Genomic DNA, 8492 nt, shown 5'->3' on the forward strand with positions numbered 1-8492 from the left:
CACATACACTGAATATGGAGGCCAGGTCTGTTTGATGACTCTGGGAAGACTGAGCACTGAGAATCTCTGACTCTGATCTCTCCTGTTGGTTTCTGGGGACAAAACATGAGATTACATCTCCTCATCCAGGGAGTGCACACACACACACACACACACACACACACACACACACACACACACACACACACACACACACACACACACACACACACACACACACACACACACACACACACACACACAGGGAGGGAATGTTGTGTTTGTTAAATATTGTTTCAGGACTATGAAAATGGAAAAAGGATTAGCCTATGGATTTTGAAAACAACAAAAATAAATGGGAAAATGGGAGAGGAGAAATGACTAGATACAGTGTTGTTTAACTCACTGACCATGACCCATGAGTTCTTCTTACTTTTGTTCAGTAGAAAAGTCTCCCTCTCTGAAGTATATAGGAGGTTCCATAGACTTGTCACTCTTCATGGACACACAGCTGGGTACAGGGGAGGCTGGTCTCTCCTGCTTGATTGGGCTTCAACACAACAGAGACAAACATTACATCTCTCATCTACTCTGAACTCAGATGGGGAAACATGAGAAGAGTTTCATTCCAAAACGCTATATATACATTTTCAGAAATGTTTGTAAATTAGCTTTAATAGTTTAAAGTAATTATGAAAGAGATTGGTGTGTTTTTTCACTATCTAATCATGGCAGGGGGTTGTTCAATGAAATACATGTTTTTGTTAAAAAATCTATCACTTGATGGGTTTTTTTCAGAGAGACAAATAATCATGTTTTTGTGCAAAATGCTATATATATATATAGAAAAAGGTATATCATACACTACAGTTGAGGAACAGTGGGAAAGTAATTCTGCTTTGAAAGATGAAAAACTTGTAACTTCACTTTTGAGAAAATAGCCTTTGATTGTTTTGGTTCATCTACTGGAGAGCTCTTCTTTGTCTACAGTGGTGTTACTTTGGCATATATATATATATATATATATATATATATATATATATATATATATATATATATATATATATATATATATATATATATATATATATATATATATACAGTGGGGAGAACAAGTATTTGATACTTGGATATTTGGTTTTCCTACTTACAAAGCATGTAGAGGTCTGTCATTTTTATCATAGGTACACTTCAACTGTGAGAGACGGAATCTAAAACAAAAATCCAGAAAATCACATTGTATGATTTTTAAGTAATTAATTTGCATTTTATTGCATGACATAAGTATTTGATACATCAGAAAAGCAGAACTTAATATTTGGTACAGAATCCTTTGTTTGCAATTACAGCGATCATACGTTTCCTGTAGGTCTTGACCAGGTTTGCACACACTTCAGCAGGGATTTTGGCCCACTCCTCCATACAGACCTTCTCCAGATCCTTCAGTTTTCGGGGCTGTCGCTGGGCAATACGGACTTTCAGCTCCCTCCAAAGATTTTCTACTGGGTTCAGGTCTGGAGACTGGCTAGGTCACTCCAGGACCTTGAGATGCTTCTTACGGAGCCACTCTTTAGTTGCCCTGGCTGTGTGTTTTGGGTCGTTGTCATGCTGGAAGACCCAGCCACGACCCATCTTCAATGCTCTTACTGAGGGAAGGAGGTTGTTGGCCAAGATCTTGCGATACATGGCCCCATCCATCCTCCCCTCAATACGGTGCAGTCGCCCTGTCCCCTTTGCAGAAAAGCATCCCCAAAGAATGATGTTTCCACCTCCATGCTTCACGGTTGGGATGGTGTTCTTGGGGTTGTACTCATCCTTCTTCTTCCTCCAAACACGGCGAGTGGAGTTTAGACCAAAACGCTAAATTTTTTGTCTCATCAGACCACATGACCTTCTCCCATTCCTCCTCTGGATCATCCAGATGGTCATTGGCAAACTTCAGACGGGCCTGGACATGCGCTGGCTTGAGCAGGGGGACCTTGCGTGCGCTGCAGGATTTTAATCCATGACGGCGTAGTGTGTTACTAATGGTTTTCTTTGAGACTGTGGTCTCAGCTCTCTTGACCAGGTCCTGCCGTGTAGTTCTGGGCTGATCCCTCACCTTCCTCATGATCATTGATGCCCCACGAGGTGAGATCTTGCATGGAGCCCCAGACCGAGGGTGATTGACCACATCTTGAACTTCTTCCATTTTCTGTTCAAATATGTTTTATTGAACACACACAAGAATAGTGTATAGGTATGAAAGACATGTGTACAGTTGTTATCTAAACATAAGAGAACAGACATGAACAACAAGACCCAGAGTTCTGGACACAAAACAAATATTACAAAACACGACATACAGAACAGGGACAGGTAGAAAGAAAAAGGTTAAATGTAACCCCCCACTTATACCCCCCTTTATCCCCCCTTATTCCACCCTATTCCCCTCCCGACTGCTCGAGTGTCGGGGCCAGCACACGCTGCCCAAAGGTAGATTACAATATGACAATTGAGAGTGCGTTAAAAAGTACAAATTCACAGCGCCGACTGGTCCAGGTAAGAGAGGAAAGGCTGCCAGATTTGATAATTTATTGTTCAGAATATATCTAATTCTTTCTAAGTGTACAGTTTTTGCCAATTCGCTGAGCCATAATTTGGTAGAGGGCGCTTCCCTCCTTTTCCAAAACAACAAGATTAATTTTTTTGCCAAAATGAGACTGTAAGAGATGAGTTGTTTTTGGGAGTTAGTTAATCCATTTAGGGAATCGGACACTCCCAGGATTATCAGAAGCGGGTCTGGGTCTATTGAAGTCTCCAGAACTTCAGAGAGGACCCCAAAAATTCCACACCAATAACCATACAGACTAGAGCATAGGGCAAAGCAGTGGAGTAGTGTACCCTGCTCAGCGTGACATTTATCACACATAGGGGATGTATCAGGAAATATCCTATGCAGTTTAGTTTTGGAATAGTGTAATCTGTGTAATACCTTAAATTGTATGAGACGATGTCTGGAGTTAATGGAGCAGGTGTGGATATACTCCAAGCTATCCTCCCAGTCTGCCACCGAAATATCAGTCGCTAGTTCTTCCTCCCATTTTGCCTTAATGGCATCAGTAGAGGGTGCGCTAACAGATTGAAAAGCGTCATATAGACGAGATATCAGCTTGTCTGAGGTGGGGCATATTTTTATGCATCCGTCAAACATGGAAGGTTTAGCATTCTCAAATGTTGGGAGGTGTTTTCTAACATAGTCTCTAATTTGTAGGTATCTGAAAAAGTTACTTCTGGGAAGGTTATAAGTTTCCTCAGCGCTTCAAAGGAAGCAAAGGTCCCTCCTATATATATCCCCTATGGTACTTATCCCCAACTCTCCCCATCGCTCAAAGGTGTTATCAAGGATAGAGGGGGCAAAGGAGGGATTCCTGGCAACAGGGAGCATGAATGATATTGGTCTAAGCTCAAAGTGGACTTTAATTTGCTTCCAGATTCGGACTGTGCTATGTATAATAGGATTGTTATGGTAAAGTGACATCTCCAGATTGACAGGTGACAAAATCACAGCACCAATAGAGAAGGGGTGACACTCCTCCCTCTCCATGCTAAGCCAGCTGGATGGCGGGGGTGCGTCATCCAGCAAAAACGTAACAGCGCGGAGGTTGCGGCCCAATAGTAAAATATAACATTTGGGAGAGACAATCCTCCTTCCATCTTGGATTTACACTGGTGTTTTTTACCTATCCTGTGTGTTTTATAATCCCATATGAAAGGATTGATAATAGAGTCCAGTTGTTTATGAAAGGATTTAGGTATGAATACTGGTATAGGTAGAGCAGTTGTAGGAGGAAGACCATTTTATTCTGTATCCCGAGAAGGTACCAAACAAATTAATCACCTCATGAATAGCTGGAATACTAGCTTGGGGTTCTGTTACATAGAGGAGAAAATCATCTGCATATAGGGAAATCTTATTTAGAGTATCTTTAGTATTATAGCCGTGTATTGCTGAATGAGATCTGATCGCTTGAGCGAGAGGTTCAATAATTAGGGCGAAGAGCATAGGCGACAGCGCACAACCCTGCCTTGTCCCTTTGTGAAGGTTAAATCGGGGCGACAGTGATTGGTTAGTGAGTATTCTCGCACAGGGGTTCCTATATAAAAGCTGGATCCAATTTATGAACCCATCTCCAATATTACATTTCTGTAGGACCTTGAATAGATAGGGCCACTCAACTTGGTCAAAGGCCTTTTCGCGTCCAAGAGATATAACGGCAAGGTCCACGTTAGGTAACCTCTGAGAATACATAATGTTGAAGAGGCGCCTGAGATTGAAGAATGAGTTTCTGTTAGGGATAAAGCCGGTCTGGTCCGAATGGACCAATTTGCCAATTAAAGTGCTAAGCCTGTTAGTCAGAGTTTTTGCTAAAATCTTTTGGTCTGTATTAAGGAGGGATATTGGTCTGTATGACCCTACCTCTTCCGGATCTTTACCCTTCTTATGTATAACTGTAATAAACGCCTCATCCAAAGCCGATGGGAGACCTCGATCCTCATTGGCCCAAACCAACATTTTGTGCAGGTAGGGCGATGTTGCTGAATGTTTTATAGAATTCACCAGGGTATCCATCTGGGCCCGGGGTCTTGCCACTCTTTAGAGATTTAATTGTTTCTCTAATTTCTTCAAGAGATATTTCCTTATTCAGGAAGTTAGAGTCTTCCTGGTTTAGGGCAGGAAGATTACAGTTCTCCTAAAGTTTTGCACAATTAAGTGGTTAGGATCCGCTTTAGATGTATATAGAGTCTCATAAAACTGACGGAATCTGTCAGTGATGTCTTTTTGGGGAGGAGAGTAATTCCCCAGATGCAGATTTAACTTTGTGAATCATTCGGTCACTCACATTTTTTCGAAGTTGTCTGGCGAGTAATTTGTGTGGTTTGTCACCAAACTCAAAATATTTTTGCTTGGCATAGAGAAAAGATTTAGCAATTTTAGCCGAGAGGATCTGATTGTATTTAAAATTTAAAGACATAATTTGTTTATGTTTCTCCATAGATGGATGTCTAGCATTCTCCCTGTCCAGTAAGTGAATTTGTCCCTCCAGTTCTACCAATTTTTTCCTGTTTTGCCTACTCCTGGCAGTCTGAAAGGAGATGATACAGCCTCTCAAATAAGCCTTCAGCGTTTCCCACAATAATGCTGGGGAAGTCTATGTGTTGTCGTTGGTATCAAAGGAAAATGTAATTTGGTCTTTAAGATGTTCACAGAATGTTGGTTCTGTGAGGAGCTGAGGGTTCAACCTCCAGACCCTCTCGTTTGGTATGATGTCACCCAATCTCAGGGAGAAGGTGAGTGGACTGTGGTCAGAGATTATAATATCATGATATCTCACATTACAGGTATAGGGGAGTAGTTTAGCATCAACCAAAAAGTTGTCAATTCGAGTATATACATTGTGAACATGAGAGTAAAAGGAGTATTCCCTACCCATAGGATTAGAGATCCTCCATATATCAAATAAGTTCGAATTCATTATGTAGGTATTCAAGAATTTGCTTGAATAGGAGGTAGGGGTTCGCCGGGTAGAGGATCTATCCAAATATTGGTCTAGTACACAGTTAAAGTCCCCTCCAATGACCAGATTAGTATGGGAGATATCTGGAATCAGGGCAAGGACTCTTTTGAAAAAAAGAGGGGTTATCAATGTTTGGCCCATAGATATTTAGAAGAGTTACAGAAGTAGAATGGATCTCTCCTATTACGATCACATAACAACCCTCTTTATCCACAATAGTGGTTTTATGTAGAAAGGGAATTCCTTTCCGTACCAGAATCGCTGTGCCTCTCGTTTTGGCAGAGAAGTTAGAGTGATACACTTGCCCCACCCACTTACATTTAAGTCTGTTATGAGATTTGTTTTTCAGATGGGTTTCTTGCAAAAATATAATATCAGACGAAAGTGCTTTCAAGTGGGCTAGGACCCTGCCTCTCTTAATTGGTTCATTTAAACCCTTGACATTCCAGGAAGTGAATGTAAGTCCCGCCCTCCTTTCATTTGTAGTTCCTATGGTGGCCTGCATAACATGTAACTCACTAAAAAGGTAAGAAAGCGCACCAAACCATCATGATCAGCACATGTAGCACCTACACCCGAGCAGTATCCAACCCTCCCCTCCCCCCCGCAAGCACCTTTACTCTCCACCCTGTTCCCCTACTTTCCCCAACCTTTAGCCCCCCCATCAACCCACATTTAACAGGCATACACACATAGGACAGAAAAAAACATGAAAATAAAAATAACAAACACATTGTCTGGCCGATGCCAAAAAAGCACGGCGCGACCTCGAACAAGAGGTAAAACACAAATAAAATCCCAACTATACGCTCACCTCTCACTATCCTAGAACTTCTACTAACATATGAACTGAGGAGGCTCCCGCACTTAAAGTGTTCAATTAGCATCTAATAAACCTAAACAGAATAAGTTGCAACTTAAACATATTGCGCACTTAAGGTTCATCTTGGGTCAATCCCTGAGATAGGCAAGATGTATCATCACAAGATTCTATTGCTAAGCAATGCCGGTCTAAACCATCAGTAACCGACATAGACAGCAGTACAGTTACATATTGTGGATTAGGAGATGGGAACAAGAATTTTGATAAATTGAACGTACCCCCCAATAAAAAAATACAAAAATGGAAATACAAAAATGGAAAAAAATGTTAAATAATAAAAAAACATTTTTTTATTTTCAAATAATAATAAAAAAAAAGTGATTTATATATACATATGTGCACACATACACATATAAACATCCACACACACACACACACATACATACATACATGTGCATACCTACATACATACACACACACATACGTATATATATACGCACACACACACACACACATATACACACGTATACACACACACATACATACACATGTTTGTGTATGTAGTTGTGTGTGTATGGATGTAGGTGTGGATGCGTGTGTATGTATCTGTATATATTTAAGAATATTTATTTTATATGTATATATTTTTTGGGGTTTGCGCCCGATGTGGCAAAGCACCGCGCTGGCTACAGAGATGTCATGACCAAACTCTACAAACTCCATCTTCGCCCAGCCTTGCTCTTCCCTGCAAGACTAAGAATTACCCCGCCTTCCGTGGAGAAGATTTGGCTCTCCTCGGTTTTGGACGCAGAGAAGTTTATTCAACGCTGGTAAGATAAACTTCTCTGCGTCCAAAACCGAGGAGAGCCAAATCTTCTCCACGGAAGGCGGGGTAATTCTTAGTCTTGCAGGGAAGAGCAAGGCTGGGCGAAGATGGAGTTTGTAGAGTTTGGTCATGACATCTCTGTAGCCAGCGCGGTGCTTTGCCACATCGGGCGCAAACCCCAAAAAATATATACATATAAAATAAATATTCTTAAATATATACAGATACATACACACGCATCCACACCTACATCCATACACACACAACTACATACACAAACATGCATACCCCAGAATAATAATCTATATTCATTTAAAATATACACATACATAATACTAAAATGCTAAGAGAAAATAATAATAAAGTACAAATAATAATTATTATATGTACGCACAGGAATAATGTAAGAATTGAAAAATAAATAACGAAACAAAACAAAAATGGGGGAATATAAGTATATCCATCCGAAAGTGTCAATGATCCGACCTGGAAGGCCTCCCAAACAGGCATCGCTCTAAACCCAGTCGGAATGAAAGTGAAATTAACGTTAAGTGAGAGCTCTGACCGCCCTCCATTGGTCAGCTCATCATCGTATTACATGTTTGGTAGCCCTTGCTGAGACCGTTTAATACGGTTTCACCCGTTATGGTATGGTATGGATTCGAGTCCATGAGCAGACCTTAACACACAATGACAAGGCACTCTAACCTGTACGGGGATTGGTGTATATTCCCGGATAAACTTCTCTGCGTCCAAAACCGGGAGAGCCAAATCTTCTCCACGGAAGGCGGGTAATTCTTAGTCTTGCAGGGAAGAGCAAGGCTGGGCGAAGATGGAGTTTGTAGAGTTTGGTCATGACATCTCTGTAGCCAGCGCGGTGCTTTGCCACATCGGGCGCATAGTCCTCATAGACACGAAAGGGGTGCCCTTTATGTAACAGGTTGCCCCTCATTCGAGCCTCACGCAGGATAAGATCCTTGGTCTTGAAACTGTGACAACAGATGATTACTGGGCGAGGACGCTGGCCCGGTCCAGGCACTGGGACAAGGGCGCGATGTGCACGGTCCAGTAGGGGATCCGACGCCAAAACATCCAGTCCCATTGCATCCTTCAGTAGCTTGGCGAAGAAGTCGGTGGGGCGAGAGCCCGCCTCCACCCCTTCTGCCAGACCCACAACGCGAAGGTTATGATGCCTGGATCTGCCCTCCAGGTCGACCACTTTCACAGAAAGCCTCTGCACATTATCCTGCAATGACGTGCATAGCTTCTCTAACTCGTCGATCCTACCAGCGTTGAATTCAGAAGC

Source organism: Coregonus clupeaformis, unplaced genomic scaffold (genome assembly GCF_020615455.1).
Source record: "Coregonus clupeaformis isolate EN_2021a unplaced genomic scaffold, ASM2061545v1 scaf0031, whole genome shotgun sequence".
Lineage (NCBI taxonomy): Eukaryota > Metazoa > Chordata > Actinopteri > Salmoniformes > Salmonidae > Coregonus > Coregonus clupeaformis.